Consider the following 23,988-nt stretch of genomic DNA (forward strand, 5'->3'; position numbering starts at 1 on the left):
CCTGGGTAGTTTCCTCTGGGAGCTTCCAAAGTCAGTTAGTTTAAACTGGGGCATTCCTTCCTGCCATGGTACCTATCTCATTGAGTACTATAAGAATTAATTGGAATTATTAATTGGAAACATGCCTAGATTCTGCTCTGAAACTGTTCTCCATCGCTGTGTGGAAGTTGCTTTGTTGCAATATAACCCACATCCCATAAAATTACAGAATTACAATTAGCCATTGCTAATTTGCTGTCTTTTCTCTACACCCCAGGGCTTTGTGCAAGGCAGTGCTGGGGCAAGTGACACACTTCTTTCCCCATCCACACTTTGATTATTTCCATGCATTGCAAAGCAAAATTTCTATATTTCAAACATGTAGCCCATATGGTAAATGCTTATGTTAGTGTCCTGCCACTGAGCTATGTATGCAGCCCAGTTTCAGGAAATCTTTGTGATAACTATTCACAGTTGTCAACTTAACACAACTGCGAAGAGAGAGCCTCAACTGAAGAGTCACCTTCACCAGACTGGCCTGGGATATGTCTATGGATCATTTTGTTGATTATTATAGCAAAGCCCAGCCCACAGTGGGTAGTGCCATCCCTGGCCTACCGGCATGGACTATGTGAGAAAGCAAATGAACAAGCCAGCAAGCAGCAGTCACCTACAGACTCTGCTTAATTCCTGCCTCCATGTTTGTGCTGTATAATTTTATGTCAACTTGTCACAATCTAAAATCAACTGAGAGGAGGGAACCTCAGTTGAGGATATTCCTCCATTAGTTTGGCCTGTAGGCAAGCCAGAAAGCATTATCCTAACTAGTGATTAATGTGGGTGGTGCCATCCCTGGGCTGGAGGTCTTGAGTTCTATAAGAAAGCAGGCTGAACAAGTCATAGGGAGCAAGCCAGTAAGCAGCAACCCTCCATGGCCTCTGCATCAGCTCCTGCCTCCAGGTTCCTGCCCCACTTGAGTTCCTGTCACTGCTTTTGATAGTGAACTGTGATACAGAACTGTGATTGAAATAAACCCTTTGCTTCATGAGTTTCCCTTGGTCATGGGGTTTCATCGCAGCAATAGTAACCCTAGCTAAGATGATGTTTCTGCCTCACGTTCCTTCCTAGGTTTCCTTAGATGATGGACTGTAATCTGGAAGCAGAAATAAACGCTTTCCTTCCCAGTACTTTGGCTAATGACATTTTCCACAGAAATCAGAACCAACCTTGAACATTTTCCTTAGTAGAGAAAAAGAAACCTAGTAACCACTGACACTCTCATCCTCACCCCAACCTCTCATAGAAGCCCACGGGCTTTCACATCTGTTACAATCTCTAGACATTTAACATGTATAGAATCATGCAACATTGTACCTGTTGTCGCTGACTCACTTGACCTAACATTTCGAGGTTCGTCCATATTGTAGCATATAGTAATATTTCCTTTCTTTTATTGTTTATGTTTGGCTTTTGTTTGGGGTGTGGTTGTTTGCTGCCTAGTTTTTTTTTTTATTTTGAAAGAGAGTCTATGTATCCCTGGGTGGCCTTAAAACTCACTATGTAGACAAGCTTGGCCTGGAACTTGCAACAATCCTCCAGCCTCTGCCTTCTCAGTACTGGAATTACAGCTAGGCACCATCACATTTGACTTTAACATTTCATTTCTTTTTATTGCCAAATAATGGTGCATTGTGGAGGCCTAATACAGTCTATTTGTTCATTCATATGAAAATGTTTCCAATTCTGACTATTATTAATAAAACACTATGAACACTTGTGTATAATTTTGTGTGTGGACATATACATATGTTTCCTTTGGGAATGTAACCAGGAATGCACAGAATCATATCTATTACTTGTCACAGCCTCCCTCTAAATCTCTGAATATGTAGACATATGATTCTCACATATAAACACATTCCTTAGTGTTTATCTTCTAAATGACCTAATAAGGAAAACATCTTCCTATTTCACATTATGAATAAGACGGGGAGATTCGCCTGTTTGTGTCCACAGGCTTGTCGGTGCCTTTTCAAATGTAATCCCTCTTGTCAAAAAAAAAAAAAGGCTTGCTTAGATCCCACAGGAGGGTCAAATATTTAACTCTGCACTTCCATGGTGTTCTGGGAAATGCTTGGTCATTGCCCATGTGACTTTCTACTCTGCTTATCTCAATGCATTAGAAGAGCTAACTAGACCAGGACCCAGCTAGGGTAACATCATTGTCTTCCTCAAAACCCATTTTCCATGCTAAACACAAGGTTTGGCAGTGCAATGGTTGTTCACTAAATGTGGCTGGGTGTATAGAAAGAAAGAAAGAAAGAAAGAAAGAAAGAAAGAAAGAAAGAAAGAAAGAAAGAAAGAAAGAAAGAAAGGAAGGAAGGAAGGAAGAAAGAAAGAAAGGAAGAAAGGAAGGAAGGAGAGCTTATGGTGAAAAAGGCACTTGCTGAGCAAGGCCGCTGCCCCAAGTTTGCTGACTGGAATCTACTGCATAGAAAGCAGAAGCAGCGGTGCACATCTCTAGTCTCCTGACTTCCAGTGTTACATGGGAAGTCGGAGACTGGAGAATCACACAGAAGCTCTCAGTCCAACCAGCTGGAACACACCATTAGCACAGCCGCAGAAACGAGAGACACACCTCAGTGTCATAAAAGGTGGAAGCCAACCTCTGAAAGCTGCCCTCTGACTACCAACACGCTCACCATGGCAACGACACCTACATTTTGTTTTGTTTTACTTAAAGGTAAAAGGGAGACTGGAAACTGGTCCAGGTACATGCTAGGAAAGCCACATACCTAAGGCTCGTAAACATTTTCAAAGACATCATGTAGACTCCATCTTCATGGTCAAAATTAAAAAGCCAGATAGTAATTACACAGACTGATTAAAAAGTCTTCATTTTGAAGGCCAGGGTGTGGGACCTAGAGGCCTTTCTTAGCAATGTTCTATTACTGCATTCTGCTAGGTTCACCTGCTACAACCCCAGTTCACGTTTCTACTTTTCAAAATCACTCAGTACCACCTGATTTGATTTGAGTTTCTCAAGAGAGTGGCCTCAAAGAGCCACAATGATACAAAGGATGGCTTTAATGATTTATAAGGGGCACATTTTAAACTTCCATTTCTTATTTATGTCCAACTCTATGATAATGGAATGATATGGCAAAATTTACAAGACACATGATATTGAGTTTTTTATTTTCAAAATTTTTATTCATTTTGTTTTTATGTCTATCAATGTTTTGCCTGTGTGTGTGTGTGTGTGTGTGTGTGTGTGTGTGTGTGTGTGTGTGTGTGTTCCACATATGTGCCTGAAGCACATAAAGGTCAGAAGAGGGTTCCAGTCTCCTAGAACTGGAGTTATGGATCTCTTCATATCTTACTTTTAGAAGGCGACTAAGTGTCTTTTTTTTCTCAATTAAGATGATTCAAAAATGTGTATCAAGTAATAAGAGTGCAGATGGAACATAGATATATGGAATATTATATCCATAGTGCAAAATAATTCAAGTTTTGGCTCACTATTTAGAGGCGTTGTAAAATATAAAAAGCCATAAGCACGAAGTGTATGTTATAGAGTTGTAAAGCAGTGTGTCTCCCTCCACAGTGGCAAGGTGTGTGCAGAACCAGGGGTACTGTAATACAGTATGCAGCACATCTAGGGCAGCTTTGAGTCCCCACATTTCAAAGAGGCATACAGGGAATGCTGACACTGCTGAGCCCAAGCCTTGCTCATAGTATCAATATTTAAATCATAAATGTAGTTTGAAGTAATAGTATACTATTGACTTAATAGTATAAGGTGATAGTAATACTAGGTACTAGCTTTTGAGTTCTTTTCTGATTTCTAGAAGGGTACTTTTCCAGTGGTCATTTATTATGTCTGTCTGTCTGTTTGTTTGTCTGTGTCCCTGGAGGCTACAAAAGGGTGTCAGATCCCCTGAAGCTGGAGTTACAGGCAGTTGTAAGTGGCCAACTTGGATGCTGGGAACCAAACTCTTGGTCCTCTCTAAGAGCAGTAAGTGCTCAGAACCCACTGAGCCATTTTTTCTAGTCCCTCTTCCAGGTATTTCATAGACATTAAACTTAATCACTATTCACAGAAATTTTGAGAAAAGGAATTCCACTTTAATCACATCAAAATTACTAATAGTTCAACTTTGCAGCATAATTCTCCAGCTTCTCCATGCACCAAGACACACAACAGAGCAGAAATGGTATTGTCTAGTTTTTAATATAATATATGATATATATATGATATATATAATATATATATAATGTATGTATAAAGCAGTCATGCCAGAAACCCTGAAAGATGGCCTTTGCGTGGGCCGGTGCAGGATCTCTGTATGTGCTCTATTCCCATGTCCTGTCTGTGACCTCAGTGTGAGGCAGAAAATATTCTGGTCCAGGGATCAAAGCCTGAAATGGATTCCCATTTCCCCACACTCAAAACAAAGCAACCCCGGGCACAGGATGCTTTCTATCCCATGGTTATGATGAAGGGAAAAAAATACAAAACTCAAATCCAATCTAGGACAAAAATATATTCTTAAAGCAGATACTAATCATCAGTGATTAAAAAATAAACATTCATGCATGTTTATGTCCATAAGCTCCCACCCATAGTCACATGCATACAGATGTTAGCATTTAGAACAGAGTCAGGCTGCCTGCAAGGGCATTAGGATGCAAATGCTACTCGTTCACTTCCACATGTGCACCAACTACTTCACCTTTATGTGGTCCTTGTTCTCATAAAATTTTCAAAATTTCTAGCTAAGGATAAAGCCAACACAAAAACAAAACAACAAAATAAAATCAACCAAAAAAATGAATAAAGGTTCATTTCAGAGAGCCGTGGTGTGGGGTACAGGGATGGGAATGTTCTGTTGCCAGTCACAGGGTGACAGGCTCCTTCCAGGCTCCTTCACCTGATTGAACTGCAGACTTCAAAAAACCTAACGGTTTAGGGCTCCATCTGCCTGCTCAGTTGGATCTGTTTTGTTTTGCTTAATCAGGGAAATGCCCATATAATCTGCGTGTCTGGCATCCCTTGAAAAACCAGGCCTGGCAACACTGGGCGCAGATTCCTGCTTTAGCTGCAGTTTCTAGCCCCAGAGGACAGCTATCCCTGCCGACTTCCCCAGCAGGCTTCACTCAGACTGTCTGGCCCTGGAGGCTAGAGTTTAGAATCGCTCATTTATAAGTAGGGTTTGTGAACAGCCAACGTTCACTGTCTTCATTACCATCCCAGGGGAAATCTGGCCAAGTAAGTACACTGGAACACTGAAAAGCAGTTTCCTCTCAGCAAAGTGAAAGCAGCTGGCTCACACAGTTTGGCTCACTGGGCCTGTGGGAGCTGGGAGTACCCTCGTTTAAAGACTTCACATGGCTCGGATGTGCAAGCGACAAATCTGCTGTGTCCACTCCACTTCCCAAACTGTGCAGCTGGTCTTTAGTTGGAGGTCTCTTGGCTCATTCCCTGGGAGACTCATTTCAAGCGCCGAGGGAGACACCACTGGTGGTCCAGTTTGCTAGACCAGTCTTCTGTCCAGGTTGCTAGTAGTTAGAGCCGAAGATACCCTGAGCCAAAAGGGTCAAAAGAATGAATAAGACACGAGGGAAAGGAGAGATTTTATCTAAGCTATGCCTTATAAAATAACAGATTCTTTCTCATGTTAGAAGTGAGGATCATTCCAACCATCTGAGCTTTTATTTATTCAATAAATATTTATTAGACACCAACTTCGTGTTATTCATTGTGATGAACCAGATATGCAGTAATGACTAGGCTTGGCCCCTGCCCTGGAGAAGTTCACAGTGGAGGGAATTAACCGCATACTTTCAATTCCATAGCAACATGAGAAGTGACTGGCACCAGCTTAGAGGTGGGAGGAGTTAAAGACCAGTGCTTCAGAATTGGCTAGGAGATTCTACAATATTCCCACCTCTGCCTTGAAACATACAAAACCAGATCTTTTTAAATGTCCAATCACCCCAACCCCCAAAACTACCCACACTAAGAAGAGATACCACAGGCAAGTGGGAGCCCCTAAGGGATCTCCCAGAGCTTGTGATAACAGGATTTGGGGGCACACCCAGCCTGGGCTCTCTTGGATGCACAGAGGCCACTGCTACTCAGCTAGAAATTAGAATTATTTTGAACATCCATTTCTTTTTTTATTTTAGTATAGAACAGAGGTTTTTTTTTGTTTGGTTTTTTTGTTTGTTTGTTTTTCAGGGAATGGGGAGGCGAGTTAGGGTGATAGAGGCAGAGAGAGAAAGAGTAGAGGAGTAGAGGCTGGCCATGGGCACATGGAAGGAGAGGGGGGAGGGGAATGGGAGAACACAGCAGGGGCAGGAAGGCAAGAGCAAGAGCGAACATTCATTTTTTAAAGTTAGAATTCAAAAACAGTTTAAAACCCAATATGGGTAAACAAATACAATTGTAGGTAGGTTTTGGGATAGGAAGGAGGGGTGCCCAGACTATGATCTCCAGAAGATCCACTTCCTAGCTCCATGTTTAAAATAAACTCTCACTAGGAAGTTTCTTAGGATTTGACCTTCACAGGAAGTCTCCCTAAACTTCTTATTCTTAAAGAGGAATCTTCTTAAAGACATAAGTGATTGAAATACAGTTTGTCTCTCCTGAATCTAATTCTTTTTTTTTTTTTTTTTTTTTTTGGTTCTTTTTTTCGGAGCTGGGGACCGAACCCAGGGCCTTGCGCTTCCTAGGTAAGCGCTCTAACCACTGAGCTAAATCCCCAGCCCCCTGAATCTAATTCTTGACGATTCTGATTCCCGGTACTCCAACTTCAAATCGCAAGCCTTCGCTGGTATGTGTCATTTCCTTCCAGGCTGGTTTTGCTGCCCTGCCCCTGGGTGACTTATCTTCCATTCCCCGAAGAGACTTCCTTTTCTGTTACTCACAGGTGTCCCATTTGCCCTGCCCAGATTGAGCCAACCACATGAAAGGTTTTGGTTTTGATTTCCCATCTCTGCTCTCCACGCTGCTTCCTTTTTATCCAGCTGCCACTGAAGAGAAACACGTGAGCTGCGAGCATACAGCCTCCCTGGCTTTTGGGGTTTTGTTGTTGTTGCTTTGTTTCCTTTGGTTTGTTGTTGCTGTTCTGAGAAAATAGTTTCATTTTTAATTATTTTACTACATTTGCTCTCACTAGGATCCAATTTATGCATGATACATTGAATTAATCTTAATTAGGAGCCATGGATTCTTCACTTCCCTTAGCAACATTGTAGAAGCCGCTCCAGCTTCTTCCAAAGTCTACAATGTCTTCCATGCTCTGCTTCTTAACGGTGTAGCTGCAAAGCCAAGGATGCAAACCAATGCCTCTGACACAATATCCGTATTTAAAGCATTCCAATATGTTGAAATGCTTTAGGTAAAACTTACTTTGGTTTCTCTAGTCTCTTCCTTGTTACCAATTAAAAAAATAAGTGGTAATCACCAACTCTGCCTCTCCTCTGGAAATGCTCTGTCCCTCAGGAACACAAGGAATGTTTCATGCTGGAGTTTTAGCTGAATCCTTAATAGTTAGTAATGCCTAAATGTGATCTAATTTTCTGAGAATGAGGAAAGTGATAATTTATAGGGCCCAAAACAATGCTAGCAGCTGGCACTTCTTAATTGCTTGTTATATGACAGCGTTGCTCAGGTCACTCTGCCTCTGCCAGCTAATTTAACTATTATTATCCCATTCTAAAGTGGCACAGCTGAGGCACAGAGGGGGCACTGAAACTTGCCCGAGGTCCAGTGGTGATGGCAGGGCACGTATTTACACCAAAGGCCTCTAGCTCTCGAGTCCATAGCCTGGCCCAATAGACTGTCAACCTCTAAGCTTGAGGAATAAGAAAGCAGAGAGATGAGGTTAAAGCTGGTGTGTTTCCTTACAAAGCCATTTTGGGAACCTTTAGTTCGTTCATCCAAAATTCTTCACTTCTAAATCCAACAATCTGTTTACCAAGGTGCCATGGCAACTTATTATTTAAATATATTCCCAGTTCCTTGAAAGAAAGGCTATATAAATATTAAAGAAGCATTTTAGAAATATGTGAAATTCAGGTGAATTCCTGAATATAATGGTCTTATTTCTCACAGTAAATAAATAAATAGTGCTGATTTTTTTTCCTTTGTCTCTGTGTCCCTCTTAACTGTCTCCCGATCCAGGCTGCTGAGGTCAGACTCTAGACCAGGTAGGCATCCACTTGAGGCCTCAGGAAACGGCCTCCTGGCTGTGTTGTTGTTGTTGTTGTTGTTGTTGTTGTTGTGTGTTTAATTCACACCCTCTTCAATTCAAAGTCATGTAAGAAAAATTACGAAAAAACAAAGCAACTCCTATGTGGTGGTACACTCATCCAGCAGCATGCTATTGAACAATGTAAATGATGAACGAAATATATACATTTCATGGATGAGTTCCCCAAGTACCGATATTGAAAGAGGAGGGTTAATATCCTATATTAAGAAGGACCAGAGTTGTACACCTGTATTCATAAATCATTTAAGAGCAGGCAAAATTTAGGATGGTGGGTACTGTGCTCAAGGACCAAGAATGATGCCAATTAGCTTAGAGAATGTGTGTGTTTGTGTGTGGAAGGGGCAGAGGTTACACACTGTTTCAGGTGTAGTGATATATGGGTCTATGTGTGTGTGTCAGAACCATAAGGTACACCGATGGTTGTTCATGTTGTGCAAATCAGAGCTCCACACCAAAAAAAAAAAGAAATGAAATGAACATCGTGGCGAAGACTGTCAAGCTGAAATATGAACAGTGGGATTTGAAGCTACCTCACAAGCGAAGAGGTTTGGACTCCAGTAAGCTCAGGGGCCTGGGGAAGAGATACTGTGATCAGAACCAAGTGTTGAAAACCCATTCAAGGTCATTCGATAGGGAGGGAGCCCTGGAGCTGGGTGGGGCAAGGCAGAAATCAACTGAGGAAAAAAATCTACCTCTGTTTCTATGGACTTGATACTCTTACAGTTACTTGTAAATTCATAGTGAATGTCCAGCATGAGGAAGAAATGGGGAAAAGGTGACTGGAAGAACCTCCTTCCCATACTCAGAATGTTGATCGTTTTAAACCCATTTCACCTCTGGGGGCTCAGATGACCTGAGATTCCCAGGCAGGCCTTTTCGAACCCACAACCGTCTCAACTTCTCATACTTTTCTGTCCTCGGCCCCTGTTGTTGTGGTGGTTTCTTTCTTTTGGTCACAGCATTTGCAGGGAGGAGGAAGAGGTCTTCGCTGGCCATGCTGACCTAAATAGCATGCAGGTCACAAGGTCAATTCCATGCAGTAAGTGCTGTCACTCAAGCAGATGGTCGAAATGCAGGTAGGCTTCCACATTAAAAGACGAATCTTACCTGTTTAAAGGTTAGCATTTTAGAGATGGAATTTAACATAGGTAACTTTTAAAACGTTATTTTTATTATTATTGTGTGATATGATGTGGGGGTGTCCACGTGTCATGACGCTCATGTGGAGATTGGAGGAGAACTTTGTGGAGTTGGTTCTCTCCTGCCCTTTTTTTTTTTAAAAGCAAGTAATGTTTTTATTAATTTATTCTTGCAAATACTCCATTCTCAATGCAGCTTCCCCTGCCTCCTCTCCTCCCAGTCCCTCCATCTCCCTACCCACCCACTCCTGTTTCCCTCAGAAAAGTGACAGGCCTCCCAGGAATATCAATCAAACTTGGCACATCAAGTTGCAAGACTAGGCTCCTCCTCTCATGTTGAGGCTGAATGAAGCTACTGAGTAAGAGGACAAGGGTCCCAAAAGCAGGCAAAAGCATCAGAAACAGTCCCTATTCCCTCCATTAGGAGTCCTACAAAACCACCAAGCTGTAACATATACGCAGAGAGCCCAGGTTAGACCCATGCAGGCTTCCTGACAGTCGTTTAAATCTCAGTGAGCCCTTATGAGTCCAGGTTTATTCATTCTGTGGGTTTTCTTGTGGTATGCTTGGCCTTTCTGCCTCCTCCTTCCACTTTCAAGTGGATTCTGGGAGTCAAACTTAGATCCTCAAGCTTATGCCACAGGCACTTTGGTCCTCTGAGCCCCCTCACTGGTCCTGTCAATAAGCAATTTTAATCCAAAATTACTTATGGAACATCTATTTATGTACTTCATACATACACATAGAGTAAGATCAGGAAGTTGGGTTCTTTTCTGATGTGGGCATCTGTGGTAGTTTGAATAGGTATGGCCCCATAGACTCATGTCTTTGAATGCATGGCCCATAGGGAGTGGCACTGTTAGGAGGTGTGGCTTTCTTGAAGTAGGCGTGGCCTTGGTGGAAGTATGTCACTGTGGGGATGGGCTTGGAGGTCTTCTATGTTCAAACTATGGCCAGTGTTAAACACAGTTCTCTTCTGCTGCCTGTGGATGAAAACCTAGAGCTCTCAGCTCCTTCTGCAGCACCATGTCTGCTTGGACACTGCCAGGCTTCCCACCGTGATGATAATTGTAGGCTTAGGTTTTTCAAAACCTGCTTAGTAAGGGTTCTCAAATGCTTCAATCTCCCTTCTAGCCCACTCCCAAAGGTGTGGGAGAAAAGATGGCAAACAGGACAAGAAGATGTGGACCTGTTTAGAAGTCGTTCTTCGAGGCAATTCCAATCTCCATTGTCAGGGTACCAGCAGTCCCATTCAGTAGTGCCAGGATACCAAACACAATCAGCAGCAGTGGCATGATTCACCTGAAACAGCCAGACCTCCTGCGAGTCTGCACCAGTCAGTGGGAGCAGTAGGGATGCCAGGTCAAGTTCTCTGTCTTGCCTCTCTCAATGAAGTGAAGATCGGTGAAGCCCTGAGTCCAGCGAATCCATTTCAAAGTTAGCTATGTAACTGTCCTCCCACTGTCTGATGAGTCTTATTTATCCTCTTTTCCAACATTACATGTCCCCCACCACAGGTCTTGCCTCAGCAAAATACCACGTGTGAGTCTGCATCACATGACACAACCAGAAACTTCTACAGATAATGAACTAAACCTCGGAAACTGTAAGCCAGCCCCAATTAAATGCTTTTCTTTATCAGATTTGCCTTAGCCATGGTATCTCTTCACAGCAAAAAGACCCTAACTAAGATAGCTTCTTTAGGTATGGTGTTATATTCAAAGTATCCATTTTCAAGCCAATATATGCATGAGGAGATTTACCCTAAAGCCAGTGCTTTTCAAAAGATTAACACTTTGATTTTGAGACTGAATATGTCAATATGAGGGTAAGGGTGGGGAAGGTATGTGTGAGTGTTTGTATGTATGTGTATGCTGTGTGCATGTGCGTGTACATGCATCTGTGTGCATGTATAGGGTGTATATGTATATGGTGTATGTGCACATGTATATATGTGTGTGTGCATATGTGTGCATAGGTGTGTAGTGTATGTATATGTACATATATACATACATGTGTATATGTGTCTTGGTGTGTGGCACACATGTGTTTAAATAGGTACTGTGTGTATGCATGTGTGATATTTGTATTGGGTGTATATATATATATATGTATTTGTTGTGTGCATGCACATGTGTGTATGAATGACTATGTGTATGTGATGTGGTATGTGTATATATACATGATGTGTATATATGTGTGGTGCAGATATGTATACATGTGTATCTGGTATTTGTGTGGGTAAGTGTATATGAATGTGTATGTGTTTGTAAGCACACACCAACACACGCAAGTGTGCATGTTATGTGAGTATGCATGTTGTATGTGATGTGTTAAGTGAGTATGGGTGTGTATGCATGGGTATGGTATGTATATATTTGTGTATGGTGTAGTGTTGAGTATAAGAACTTGTATGTATGCATGTCTCTCTGTGTGTATGTGCATTTGTGTGCATATATTTGTGTATATGTGTGCATATTTTAGTAGTATACATGTGCACGCATGTTTGGTAAGTGTGTGCATGTGTTTCTGTGCATGCATATGTATCTGTGCATGCATGTGTATCTGTGCATTTTCACATATGTATACATGTGTTTCTGTGTGTTTATATGGTGACTGTACATGTTTGTATGCTTGTATACATGTGTGGTATGTGAATGTGGTATATGAGCTCAGTATGTATGTGGGCACGCATGTGTGCATATGTGTGTCTCTGTACATATTTGTATGTTTGTGTGCATGTGTTTGTGTCTGTGGTATGTGTATGTTTACAAGGGGTATGTATAGAGTATATATGTGATATGTGATGTGTGTGCTGTGGGTGTACTGTGTGTGCATATGTGCATGTATGTGTCATATGCATGTGCCCATATGTGTGTGTATGCATGTGTGTGCACATTCACTTGTGGAATGTACACTGAGTCTGTAGCTTGCAAGGGTGATTGCATGGTGCTTTCTTATGCAGTAGAAGGCAAAGTGTAACAGAGGGAGTCCCAGACTTGACAGATGGAGAAAATGAACTCCTTCCAGGCTAAGGGACTGGCACAGGTCACACTCTTTATACAGATTGTTTATTCTTTCAAACCCAGATAAAGTGTGGATTTGTTTAAAAAGTAAACATCCTAGTAAGATTTATTCTGATAATTAGAAGGGAGGGAGAAAGAATATTTCAAAACATATAAATCTTAAAAAGCAATAATAACAAAAATAAACAAAAAAAATGAGCACTTGTGGGCTCAAGCCTGCTATGAGTGCAGAGTTAAGATGATGAAGAAACAGGATGGTGCTCTCACACTTGAGAAAGAAAGAAGCACCAAGGAGTGGCATCTACCTTATGCAGACAGCAACTGATGCTCTTCATCTAGGACAACTTGGGACAGTTATTTTTAGGAAGTTGCTGCTAAAAAGCATAATGAAAACACTTAGAAAAGTGCAGATAATGACACTTGCATGACAGGTCACTATTCATTGACTCACTCTAATTCTCACCCTGGTCCCAATAAAACTTTATTTACAAAACTAGGCAACTGGCTCACAAGCCATGGCTCTTTTTGATTATAGTAAAATATTACTTATTTAGATTATCGAGTTGTTGGCATTACCTTCATTGTGTTTCAGATATGAATGTTCTACTCACTTTAGCCTGGTTCTGCAGACCAAGCAAATAGTGCCTTCCTTTCAGATTAAATGGCAAAAAGTTTGACAGTAGAACAAGGAAAGTTATGCAAAGTCAATTGACTAAAGCAAAGTAAAGCCCCAAGTGGTGTGCATATAATTCTTCTGTAGAGCTAACTGCCTTGCATTCTACAGAGAACCGTTTTGTGAGTGACAGAGAAATTGAAAACCAAAGTACTTTCTAGTCTTAGATGGAGTGGGCCTGATGGGTGTCCCTGACCAAATGCTTTCTTTGCGAGAAAGCTATGGCACCAACATGCCCAGATGCTAATGCAGGGGCCTCTCGAGTCCCACATTATGCCAATGCTGAGAATCTGCTAATTATAATGTGTGTGTGTGCGCGCGCGCTCGCGCGCTCTAAGGTCCACATCTCCTAAAGCTTTGTTTTAGAATTTAGTGGGCTTAAGCACAAATTATGGTCAAAAGCAATCATGGATTCAAAGAAAACTGCAATCCAAAGATGAGCCCAGAATTTCTTTAGCATGTAAGTGTCTATTTGTCTTGTGATTTTTAAATACATTTCCCAAGTAATCTCTAGTTGGAAAGATTACACCTGAGATGTTGCATCTGCAAATGTTCCAGGACATTATATACTTTGTTGATTCATTACCAGACTTTAGATATTTCTTTTCTTAGTAGGGTGACAGTCAAATTCATCATCACTTCTAGGATCTACACAATTTTATTCCAATGGATCTAGGGTATAGTTCAGGATTTCCTGAGACTCAAGTCACCATCCAGAGAGTCATCACAAAATGGTTGTAGCTGCCTTTAAATTCTGAAAACAGTTCCCGGAAAGGCTAATGTGTGATAGTTAAGCATGTTAGCCCACAAGTTATTAATTTTGTTGTGCTAGAACCCTTCAGACTCATCTCTACAGCCACTCATGCTAGGACAAGTTTATTTCTTGACATAGAAATCTTAAACAACTTAGACCTTTTAGGTTTAGCTGCCATCATTTGGGAGTAATTATGCCTATAAGTTTCTTTTGTTTCATTTGCTATTATTACTGTTGATTCCTGAAGAAATGGTACATTTTCTTGTCTCTTTATATTTTACCAGCTAAACTATTTGGTGTCACAAACAAATAATAATGAGGTAAGAAACGTAGGTCAGTTGATAGAGTGTTTGCTCCGCATGCATAGAACCCTGGGTTCTATTCTTAGCACCATGTGCAATGTTGCATAAGCTGGGTGTGGTGGTGTGCACCTGTAATCCCGACCTTCCAGAAGTTCAGATCGGAGAGTCAGAAGTTCAAGGTTATCCTTAGCTACAAAAGGAGTTAGATTTCAGCCTAGAGCTAAAGACCCTGTCTCAAACAAACAACACAAATATATACATATAGATATGTATTTCTCATATAACAACTCACTAAGGAAGAAGATTCAAGTCATAGTGAATTTCCTGGAGCCTAAGAACTTCCCTTTTATCCTCACTGTCAGAAGAGGCTATTTGAGATACAAAATTAGCACAAACCTGAGGGCATGCTGGCAGGCATCTTTCTCTGCGGTTGCCAAGAACAAGAGGTGAACCAAGTCTCTGATAAATATCTTCAAGGGTACATACTCATGCTGGACAACTGGAAAATGACCACCGTGTTCTGGAAAGAACATAGTGCTCCTTCAGTAATTTAGAGGCTCATTTTTCTCTTTGTGGCTGCCATACACTCTGGGTAGCTCAGTTGGCTGGAGCATTAAGTACCAAATGCTCCACAGGAGAGAACAAGCCCCAATGCTCCCGGAATGCAGAAATGGAGGTGCTCTCAGCATGCTCCAAGCAGGAGAGTTTGGGGATGAGCCCTGAAAAGCCAGCCAGCTGGGTAGGATGGGGCTATGGGAATAAGCCGGCTAATGACCTCCAGGAATTATGCGCCTCCAAAGTCACTTATTTTTTCTTTGTATTTAAGCAGAGAATGGTAGAGCAGAAGGGATTGAACCCAGGACTGTGCTAAGCAAGTGTTAGGCCACTGAACTGTGATGTATCCTCAGATGCTCTTTCTTCAGGGTTCTAGTACATTTTAAAATGTAGTCCCAGCTACCGGAGAGAATGAGGGATCAGGATCACAAGTTAGAGGTCTGTCAAAGCTCTATAATGAATTAAAAACTAGCTTGATGTACTTAAAAAGATCTCGTCTCAAAAATAATAATACTACTAAAAAAAAGGTAAAAACCCACCTTGTAGATCTGTGGAAAAATGTCTTCCTAGAATGTGTTAACCCTGCATTTAATTCTTAATATCAGCGGATGGATGGATGGATGGATGGATGGACGATTGAATGATAGATAGATAGATAGTTAGATAGATAGATAGATAGATAGATGATAGATAAATAAATGATAGATGGGAAGATATAAATAGATGATAGATAGAGGATAGATACAGACACATGATAGATAGATAGATAGATAGATAGATAGATAGATAGATAGATAGATAGATAGATGATAGATTGATGGATGGATAGATATAATATTAAGGTTGTTATATATTAATGAATGGCTAGATATAATGTTAAAGTTATTATATACTAAAATATATAATATATATTATATACCTAAAGGTGCTTATAGCAATTAAAATTACAAGTTGAAATTAAAATTACCAGTTACTCCATTTTATTGAAAATTGCATCCACATTAGAGATCACCTATGGTTAGCAGGCTCCAGCCACATGCTACCCACAGTTCACTATTAATATTGATCTGATTTTAATAAGTATATGTTTAGTAAAAAATTGGACACTCTTAAACATAAGTGGGAACTTGTTTTTAATTTTGGTTCTTCCCCAGCTACCCCAGTTTTGCATCTAAACCCCCCTTGATGATGCAGCCAAGTTCCACATACATATTTTTTTAATGAAATCTTTGTGGCTCGATTAATACAGCTAATTGCCTCTATAGTCTGATTTCCTCCTGTGCTTAGAGTCAGAGCCACACATTACACCTTACACTTCCAAGCCCCGTTCTCACTCCAGCCTAGAGAAAACAAGGTCATTACAGGCAAAAACCATGGCTTTCCTCCTTTGCTGCCTCAGGTTTATTGACCCTATTTGGAGAACCCCATTGGCACCCATTGGCACAGGTGATCATGCCCATCCTTCTGTCTTCACATTGTCAGACTAGAGTCTCTGCCATGGAACTGCTTCGGCCTGGAGCTCGAACATTTCCCCAAGGCCCATGTGTTAAAGACTTGGTCCCAGTTTGACATCATGGAGAGATGATGGAAACTTTCAGGGATAGGTCCTAAATGTGTCTTCAGTCCATCACAAACCTTTATTCAAAGGGTTGGTGGGACCCTTTGGTCCCCACCTCAGGACTCTCTCCCACCATGAATGGGACAAGCAGTTTTGCTTAGCCATATATTTCCACCGAAACATGCTGCCTCAGCAGGTCCAAATCCAGAAAGCCAAGTGATCCGGAACTGAAAGTTCAAAAACCCTGAGCCCGAATATTTTCTCTTAAATAATTTTCTCTTAAAAATCCACCCCAACTTGGGTGTCCGATGGAGTCTTGCTCTCGCCCTTTCCTGGACAAATCTAAGTCCCTTAGTGGCGGAGGCTAGAGCATGTGTTCTGAGCTTGGGATGAGAAGACGTAGGCAAGATGTCTAAAGGTAATGGCTGACAGTCTTTGGGATCCTGGACATACGGCCCTTAGGCTTCAGGGGACTTTGGATCTTGGAGTTGTTGGCTTGTGTCTCCTCCAGGCCTTTATGTGCCTTAAAAAAAATTTTGCAAACACATATATTCAGATGTTTGTGGGTACACTTATATGTTCATAAACATGTGAAAAGTTGATGAGAGCTGTCTTCTCCATCACTGCCAACCTTAGATATTGAGGCAAGCAGGGTCTCTCGCTTGTAGCCAGGGAGCACTACCTTGGTGAGTCTGGATAAGCAGCTGTCTCTGGGGATTCCTTGTCTCTACCCCCCTTGCACTGGAATTACAGACAACCACCCAACCCATTTGGCTTTAATGTAGGTCCTAGAGATCCAAACTCTCTTCCTCATGCTTGCACACTGAACCTTTCACTCACAGCACCATCTCCCTAGGTCCTTTTACGACCTTCTTGACAAAGATCAGGTTCCTTAGGAACTTGGCATTCATCCCAAGAGACTTGTATCTTTGAGATCAGACTTTCTTGATGTAATTTCTGTGCCATTTTGATGAATAGTGTGTATGGTGTGACTCTTGGACTTGGCTCTGTCTAGACTATAACCCATGGCTCCCTGTTCTTTTATATTGATAGTGCAAAGGTCTAAAATATCCCCTGTTGTCTAGATGCACCACAGAATCCCCAAAAGCCTCACTGGGAGTTTCTGTGCCCTTACTAGAGATGGCCCTGCTCTCTGGACAGCACTCCTCTCTGCCTTGATCCCTTATCCACTGAATCTACTACATGTTACATGGTCCTCAGCCTAATGGCATTTTATTTCCCTGCAAACCCATGAAATTATTTAAACAAGCCAGTTATATCAGTAGCCAGGGTCACCCAGCCCTTGGTTACTATGAAAGCTTGCTTCCCATAATATACTGGCTTGCTCTATTCCTTAGTACAACTCCCCTATGACCCAGTGTGAGTGGGGTGGGGCAGTACCCCTCCCAAAATTATATATATATATATATATATAAATAAAATATATATATATATATTAAACCACTGTCAACCTCAGCTGCCTAACTCTATACTCAACTAACTCATACTGTGTAAAGCAGGCAAGTTCCTCTTTCAACAAAAGGTTGGGCAGCAGGCAACCAGAACAGCTGACACTCGAACTGCCTTCATTACCTCACTTCATCCTGTGAAATTTCTAGTGAGGTAGGAAAGTGAAAGTAAACAAATCTCTTCTGCATGTGGATACGGATCTGTTTTCCTTACACATAATCCTTCAGAACCAACCATAGCAACAGTTTCTATTTGCTCTCCCCTCTGTTTGTGTGTGTGTGTGTGTGTGTGTGTGTGTGTTCATTCCTTCATGCATGTGTGGAGGCCAGAGGTCAGTCTCAGGTGTTACTCCTTAGTAGTTGTCCTGTCCACCATATTTTTAAGGCAGAGTGTCTTACTAGCACCTAAAACCAATTACGTCAGGCTGGCCGGCCAGCAAGCTCTAAGGTTCAGCCTATCTCCATTTCCCCTGGCCTGGAATGCCGACATCACCATGCCCAGCCTTTTTGGGTTCTTGGGATTTGAACTCAGGTACTCATGATTGCACAACAAATATTATAGACTGAGCTATTTTCCCATTCCCCATTGTTCTAATTATTTCAGGCAATCTTTCCTTTTAATTACCATACAGCAATAAAAGCAAACGAAATGACCTTAAGACAAATCTGTAAGATTAGATTTCTCTAAGCCTTTTTTATTTAGAGTTCTTGAACACATCAACTTCCCTTGTAGCCCAATGACCAGAGAGGTAGGGTAGGTTAATAGGACAAGGGGGTTATGGACCTGTTTAGAAGTAATTATTTGGGGTAACTCCAATTGTCCTTGTCAGGATATCAGAAGTCCAGTCCAATAGCAAACACCAAACAGTAGCAGCAGCCCTATCCAGCAGAAACCACAAGGCTTCGCCAAATCTGCATGAGTCATTGGAAGTGACAAGAATCAGATGGACTGCCACAAGAAATTCTTTGGTGCATTTCTCTTGATGAAGTGAAGACCAGCAAAGCCCTGCATGGTATCACCATGCAAGAGCATTCTTTCACCACCTGTTGGGTTCTAGTTTTACTCTTTCCAAACATCAAGTGCCCTCTCAAGCATCTGCTTCAGCAAAACATCTTCCCACATGGCAGCTTCCAGAAAAACCATCACGTGACACAACTGAGTTTCCAAAGAAGCCAGAAATTTCCACTTCACAAATCCATACTTAAGTTTTATACAACGTATCTGACATTAACCCTGTAATTCATATGACTAATACAGGCAAGCCGTAACTGTGTAATTATGGGAGTAAAGAGATTAGTGGATGCTGAGTCTAATCAAGAGACTACAAACAACTGAACAGAAGCAGGAACTTATATTTTCCCACAGAGGGGTTTCATCTGCTGTGTCTTCATCTATCTCCCTCCTTTGTAGCTGAAAAAAACAAATATTTCCCAAACTCTGTAGAGCTCTTTGTGATTCAAGAAAAGTGTTCGATTGTGATATTCTGTTATCATTGGTTCCCCAAGATCCAAGGAGATGGGGGAGGTGCCTACAGAATAACTACAGCGTCCTGTACAGGATCCCTGACACAGGGCTCACTGTGTTGTTCTTGTTGTTCTAGAATTTGATATGTAGACCTCAAACTCAGAGATCTGCTGCTTCCCCAGTGGGGCATTAAAAGTGTGTGCTACCACACCAAGCTCCTGTCAGACTCTTAACTGACACCTCTTTGCTGGCAGCAGGGGTTGAGGGCAGGCTTGTCAGGGTGGAGTCTAGAGTTTTCTGTGAAGGAAGACTGGAAGGAAGGTTTATGGTAGTTTAGGTCTACTTCCTGTACCATTCCCTTGCTGGGATGTAATGACACATGTTGCAACCTCAGCTCTACACGAGGAAAACTGTAGGAGGCAAAAATTAGTGGAAAACGATCATTAAACCATTCCAGAAAGTTCTAGACTTAAGCCAACTGCAAAATCCTTCTGAAGCAGTGCTGGGCCAGGGATCCGGTCACAGCCAACCTCACTGAAACTCCTTCCAGAGTGGCTAGCAAAACGAAACACCCAGGCTGGGACGCTGGGACATGCTGATCACGCAGTAATTCCAAGACTATTGTCAGAGTCAAGGGTACATGCTCTGGGCAGGGAATGGGAGGGAAAGGAGATGTTTCTAATCAACTCAAATGGTTCCGTACTGGAGATGAAACACTTCAACAACGGCCAGGGGCCTGCGGGCCAGGACCAGCCAGCACTGCCTGTGCTTAGAAACGGTGGGGACCGGAACGGATGACTTGGCTGCACACTGCTCAAGCCAATGTTCCAAGACTGAACTTTCCCGTGCATGGTCAGGGCCTCTGCTTTCAAAACAGCGACAGGAGGACGTGCTTTGTTCCCTGCCGGGCTGGGAGAAAGTACAAAACACAAGAACTTTGCCTACACTCTGCTAAGGGAGAGGGCAGGCAAGATGCCAACTCCGGAGAAAAAGCAGGGCTGCCTCTCTTTGCACTAAGGGATCTGTGCTCAGTGGGGAGGGAGCCCCAGGGCGGCTGCTAGCTCTCAGTTTGCCAAAGTTCATCCACTTGAGTATTGACTGCTGCCCGCTTGATGGGAAAGCACAATCCCTTCATTTGAACACTAATACAGACACTGTTCTCGTATTCAATATATAAACTTGCTAATTTCACTTAAAATTCTTTAAGGGAAAAGTGCAGAGGGAAAATACTTTTCATAATCTCAGTAGTATTTTAACAGTTCCATTGTGCACTGCCAGTAATACAATATATGTGTTTGTAAACCAGAACGTACCATAGTTGCATGATCTAATCTTTAAGATTTGTATTGGGGTCAAGAACATAGCATTAGACTTAGCAACGTATTTTTAAGTGCCCATTTCAATATTTGCACAGTCACACATATGTATTGTTTTCCAGAAGATCCTTCTAAAATTTTCATCTTACAAAACTGACACTCTTGGATTGGACAAGGCTCAATAGGGGAGTGTTTGTCCCACACGTACAAGCCCCCCACTCCCTACCGGGTGACAACGGGAAATGCTATGCCTACTAAATATGGGTTCCCCAGCCATAGACCCCTGACAGCCTTTAACCACCACCTGTAAAGTGTCAACCTCTGTGATTTTTGTCAACTGTAGCCCCTTCATCTGAGCCATCGTCATAACCTGAGCACTGTCCTTTTGTGACGATTATTCCTCTGAGTATAATATAATCAAGGTTTACCCATCCTGTAGCACGTGGCACATTTCCTTTTCTTAAAAAAAGCATAACATTGTCATGAACAACATAGAAGTCTCTTAATTTTTAAATGTTTTAAAATTGAGCGTGCGCACGTGTGTGTGTGTGTGTGTGTGTGTGTGTGTGTGTGTGTGTGGTGTCTGTGTGTGTGTGTGTGGTGTCTGTGTGTGGTGTCTGTGTGTGTGTGTGTGTGTGTGTGTGTGTGTGTGTGTGTGTGTTAGTTATTCACTTGTACAGGAACACACATACAGAAGCCAGAGGAGGACCTCAGGTGTCTCCCTCTGGTCCTCTCCACTTTAGATTTTAAAGCAAGGCGTCTCACTGAACCTGAAGCCCACCAATTTTGCTAGGCTGGCAAGAGAGCAAGTGCCCAGGCTCTCCTGCTCTTCTGTGCCCAGCTCTGGGGTTTCAGGCACACACAGCCATATTTACCTTTTTCCTGGGTGCTAGAGATTGAAACTAAAGTCAAGCTTGCACAAAAAGCACTCCTACCTTTTGAGCCACCTTCCCATCCTTTGTATGTCTGTGCCACATCTTTATGCATTCATCTGCCAATGAACATTTGAGTAGCTTCTACCTCTTGGCTAGTGTGACAACTATGTGAATGCAAATATCTCTTTGAGACTTGCTTTGAGTTCTTTTGAATGTACACCCAGAAGCGAAATAGCCCAATCACTTGGTAGTACCATTTTAATGTTTCGAAGAACCCCCAGACTGCTTTCCATAAAAGCTACACATTTTTACATTCCTACCAATAGTAAACAGAGATGACAATTCTTCAGCGTCAGCGACAGATCAGTCATTTTCTGTTCTTTGGATAGTGATTATCCAAATGGGTGTGGATGGTGTCTAATTGTGGTTTTGATTTGTGTTTCTCTTGTGAATATTACTTTGCATAATTTTCACATTTTTGTTGGTCATTTGTTAAGGTTCTTTGGCTAATTGTCTATTCAATTAATTTGCCCTTATTTTAATTGGGTTCCTTGTTCTTGTCATTTCTTATAATGTGACAGACTTTAGTTTCTTATCATACATATGATTTGCAAACATTTTCTCCCATTCTAGGGGATAGGTAAATAAGGCTTCCTCTTTGCCCATATCTTCACTGGTGTTTGTTGTCCTTTGTTTTACTAGTAACAGCAACTCTGTCTACCATGGGATTGATGTTACATTTTCCGAATAATAAAAGTTCCCACTCTGTAGAGTTGGGTTCTCACAGAGCTGAGTCACACTGGAATGCTCTGGTTCCTACCTCCCAGCTCTGCTGCTGCTGACTCTCCACCTCCACTTCCTACTAAATGCTAGCTTTATTATTGCTGAAAGTTCTCGTAACCCACGCTGAGATTGCAGGACAGACAGTATTCCTTTCATCTTGATAAAGAAAGCACAGCTGGAATCGGGAACTGTGGGTCATAATCTGAGAGCTATCATTGTGGTAACAGTTTGAAGCATTAGGGGATTAATTGCTTCCCTCCAGAATTCATTAGTTAAGGCCTACTCTCCTAGTACCTAGTACAGGATGTGTCAGGGCCTTTAAATAAGTAATTTGAGTTTAAATGAGGCCATTAGAGCGATCCTTAATCAACTACAAACTAGTACCATACAAGAAAAGGCAATTCGGACATACAGTGAGCCTCTGAAAACTGGCCGACACAAGGAAAGGCCTATGAAGACACAGTAGGAAGGAAGCCAACAGCGGAGCACAGGAGAAACAAAACTTGCAAATGCATGATTTTATGATCTTGTAATTCCAGCCTTTAGAGCCATGCCATGCTTTGAGTCAGGCTCATGTGTTTGGGTGCTTGGTCCACAGCTGGTGACAGAAGAACATACTGTGATGGAGAGACAGAAGGGAAACTGAAACAGGATGATTAAATAGGATGGGGGATGGAAGAGAAGGGATAAGGGGGGAATGTGGGGAGGAACAACTAACATTAAAGGCCACTTGAAAAACCACATGGAAACTACTTCAGAGGAAGCTTCCTAAAATGCATACATATATGAAAGGAATCCGATAGAGTCACCAAATAACATAGGAGACAATACCCCAACTAGACATTTTATGCCACCAAGTAAAATCTTTAGTGTCTGGATGGGTTACATCTTGTTGAGTCATTAGTCAAAGGAACCGCATGGAAAACCCCCAACATCACATGTGGTTGCCAAGCGCTGCTCTCCATAAACTGATGGTAAAGCACCATTGCAGAAGACAACACTTTCATGTGTCATTGAACACAGAGGAGCCAAGCCAGGGACTAACTAGAAGCTTCGCCCTTACTGAGTAGTGTTCACAGTCCTGGAAGGTAGTCTTCAGGCTACCAAAGGAGAAAGATAAACATTGGCCCAGGGACAAACCCTGAGATCCCGAGTGACCTGTCTGCAAGTTATACTGGTACAACAGTGGCAGAAGTGTTATGGGAATAACCAACCACTTTCTAATTGGATTTAACCCACTCCTTGAGAGGGAGCCCCTACTCGACATTGCAAAAGTGGCAAGTAATGTGAGACTAGATAGGTCATGGGCCTAGGCAAAACCTCAACACTGTTAGTTTGCCAACCGGACATAGTAATAAATGGGTCCTAATAGCATAGTACTGTGGATCAGTGCCTCCCTCAGCCCTCATCAGAGAGACTTCTTCTCACAGTAAGTAATGTTAACATACAGACCCACAACCAAACAATGTACAGAGAAGACTTTGGAGCACCTGGCCCTAAATGGTGTATCTTTATGAAGGCTCTCCCGAGGAGGCACAGAACTTGTAAGAGTCAGAGGGGATGGATGGCTCCAGGGAAACAGCATTTTCCCAATAGCAGCACTGCCGCACATACGAACTCCCAGAGACTGTGACAGCACACACAAGGTTTACACAAGTTAAAGCTGAACAGGGCTATAGCCCTGAGAGGGGATGTGGACACAGGCTCCCACGCCTACCCACAGAACTATCTGCAGCCGATATCATCTCCTGCAAAGGGAAAATCAGCTTTCTCCAACGGACTCTCACTGGATATATTAATCAAACTTTAGGG

General features: G+C 42.1%; 1 long non-coding RNA gene across 1 annotated transcript in view; it reads right to left on the reverse strand.

Annotated features, from left to right (window-relative positions):
* Window positions 1-4,742: 4,742 nt before the first annotated feature.
* Window positions 4,743-23,988, reverse strand: part of LOC147996285 (uncharacterized) — a 44,891-nt gene continuing 25,645 nt past the window's right edge. The window contains exons 3-4 of the long non-coding RNA XR_015675326.1: window positions 9,169-9,263; window positions 4,743-5,565 (exon numbers count right to left, since the gene is read on the reverse strand). This is a non-coding gene — a long non-coding RNA (uncharacterized LOC147996285). The remainder of the gene's footprint in view (window positions 5,566-9,168; window positions 9,264-23,988) is intronic.

The sequence above is a fragment of the Rattus norvegicus genome, chromosome 2, assembly GCF_021556685.1.
Source record: "Rattus norvegicus strain SHRSP/BbbUtx chromosome 2, alternate assembly SHRSP_T2T, whole genome shotgun sequence".
In the NCBI taxonomy this organism is placed as follows: Eukaryota; Metazoa; Chordata; class Mammalia; order Rodentia; family Muridae; genus Rattus; species Rattus norvegicus.